Source organism: Gambusia affinis, linkage group LG20, assembly GCF_019740435.1.
Source record: "Gambusia affinis linkage group LG20, SWU_Gaff_1.0, whole genome shotgun sequence".
Classification (NCBI taxonomy): Eukaryota; Metazoa; Chordata; class Actinopteri; order Cyprinodontiformes; family Poeciliidae; genus Gambusia; species Gambusia affinis.
In genome coordinates, this window is record NC_057887.1 from 1068442 (window position 1) to 1070941 (window position 2500).

Consider the following 2500-nt stretch of genomic DNA (forward strand, 5'->3'; position numbering starts at 1 on the left):
TGCCTTACCAGGGGCACGAGCCTCCAGGGGCCGCACATTGGTTGGTGTAGTCCGCGGAGGGGTGCTTAAGTGTGGGTATGCAGGCTCGAGAGGTGCGTGGGGTTGTTTGTGGCTCCATGTGTTTGGGGGAGCTTGTTTGAAATCCGTGGCCGGGCAGCTTGGCTCTGTCTGGGCATTTGCTGTGTGTTTGGTCCGTGTGGAGCTCTGTACTTGTAAATTGCACAAAGACACCTCCGGAGCTTTGCAGGGCATGTTTCCACGACCGTTTGCCGTTTTTAAAGCAGCATTCCGGGCATATTGGCTGCTGAGAGTGGCCCACGGAGGTTTTATCGGCTGTCCTGTGGCTCCCTCTTGTGGACGAAAAAAGTACTGCGCCGCGCTTGAGGTTTGAGTGGTTTGTTTGGGCATACTTGAATTTTGTCCCCTTTGGAGCTCCGGGGCCGGATTTTTGACAGAATAAGGATTCCTGGAGGTGTGTAGGTGAGTGTTTGTGGCGAATGAGGCCTGCTTGTGGCTTCCTTGAGTGGGCATGCAATAAAGAAATCTCCCCCCAGCTGGTTGTCAGTGTGATTTTTAACAGAATAAGGATTCCTGGATGTCTGCAGGGGTCAAGTTTGATTTTTCCAGCCTCTCTCCAGGCACTATTTTCAGGGTATGTATTAATTGTGGTGGCCTCTGACCTCCAGGCCTGGTTCTCAGTGTGATTTTTGACAGAATAAGGATTCCTGGAGGTCTGCAGGGGTCAAATTCTTTTCTTCCAGCCTCTTTCCAGGCACTATTTTCAGGGTATGCATTATGTGGCTGCCTTTGACCTCCAGGCCTGGTTCTCAGTGTGATTTTTAACAGAATAAGGATTCCTGGATGTCTGTAGGGGTCAAATTTGAAGCTTCCAGCCTCTCTCCAGGCACTATTTTCAGGGTATATATATCAATTGTGGTGGCCTGTGACCTCCAGGCCTGGTTCTCAGTGTGATTTTTAACAGAATAAGGATTCCTGGATGTCTGCAGGGGTCAATTTGAATATTCCAGCCTCTTTCCAATGCACTATTTTCAGGGTATGCATTTATTGTGGTGGCCTCTGACCTCCAGGCCTGGTTCCAAGTGTGATTTTTAACAGAATAAGGTGGATGCAGGGGTCAAGTTTGATTTTTCCAGCCCTTTCCATGCACTATTTTCAGGGTATATATTAATTGTGGTGGCCTCTGACCTCCAGGCCTGGTTCTCAGTGTGATTTTTAACAGAATAAGGATTCCTGGATGTCTGCAGGGGTCAGGTTTGACTTTTGCAGCCTCTTTCCAGGCACTATTTTCAGGGTAAATATTAATTGTGGTGGCCTCTGACCTCCAGGCCTGGTTCTCAGTGTGATTTTTAACAAAATAAGGATTCCTGGATGTCTGCAGGGGTCAGGTTTGACTTTTGCAGCCTCTTTCCAGGCACTATTTTCAGGGTATAAATTAATTGTGGTGGCCTCTGACCTCCAGGCCTGGTTCTCAAGTGTGATTTTTAACAGAATAAGGATTCCTGGATGTCTGCAGGGGTCAGGTTTGATTTTTCCAGCCCCTTTCCATGCACTATTTTCAGGGTATATATTAATTGTGGTGGCCTCTGACCTCCAGGCCTGGTTCCAAGTGTGATTTTTAACAGAATAAGGATTCCTGGATGTCTGCAGGGGCCAGGTTTGATTTTTCCAGCCTCTTTCCAGGCACTATTTTCAGGGTAAATGTTAATTGTGGTGGCCTCTGACCTCCAGGCCTGGATTTCAGTGTTGATTATGACAGAATAAGCATTACTGTAGGTCTGCAGGGGTCAGGTTTGAATCTTCCAGCCACTTTCCAGGCACTATTTTCAGGGTAAATGTATCAAGTGTGGTGGCCTCTGACCTCCAGGCCTGGTTCTCAGTGTGATTTTTAACAAAATAAGCATTCCTGGAGGTCTGCAGGGGTCAAGTTTGAATCTTCCAGCCTCTTTCCAGGCACTATTTTCAGGGTATCAATGTCAAGTGTGGCCTCCGACCTCCAGGCCTGGTCGTCAGTGTGATTTTTGACAGAATAAGCATTCCTGGAGGTCTGCAGGGGTGAGGTTTGAATCTTCCAGCCTCTTTCCAGGCACTATTTTCAGGGTAAATGTCAATTGTGGTGGCCTCTGACCTCCAGGCCTGGTTGTCAGTGTGATTTTTTACAGAATAAGCATTCCTGGAGGTCTGCAGGGGTCAAGTTTGAATCTTCCAGCCTCTTTCCAGGCACTATTTTCAGGGTAAATGTCAAGTGTGGTGGCCTCTGACCTCCAGGCCTGGTTGTCTGTGTGATTTTTAACAGAATAAGGATTCCTGGATGTCTCCAGGGGTCAAGTTTGATTTTTCCAGCCTCTCTCCAGGCACTATTTTCAGGGTATATATTAATTTAAGCTCCTGTGGTGGCTCCATCTTGTGGGCGAAAAAATTACTGCGCCTCAGTGCTCTGGTTCTCAGTGTGATTTTAACAGAATAAGGATTCCTGGATGTC

At 47.6% G+C, this 2500-nt stretch overlaps 1 protein-coding gene across 7 annotated transcripts in view; it reads left to right on the forward strand.

Annotated features, from left to right (window-relative positions):
• The window catches only part of arhgap23b (Rho GTPase activating protein 23b), a 517086-nt gene that overhangs the window by 496540 nt on the left and 18046 nt on the right, over positions 1 to 2500 (forward strand). The window lies entirely within an intron of this gene.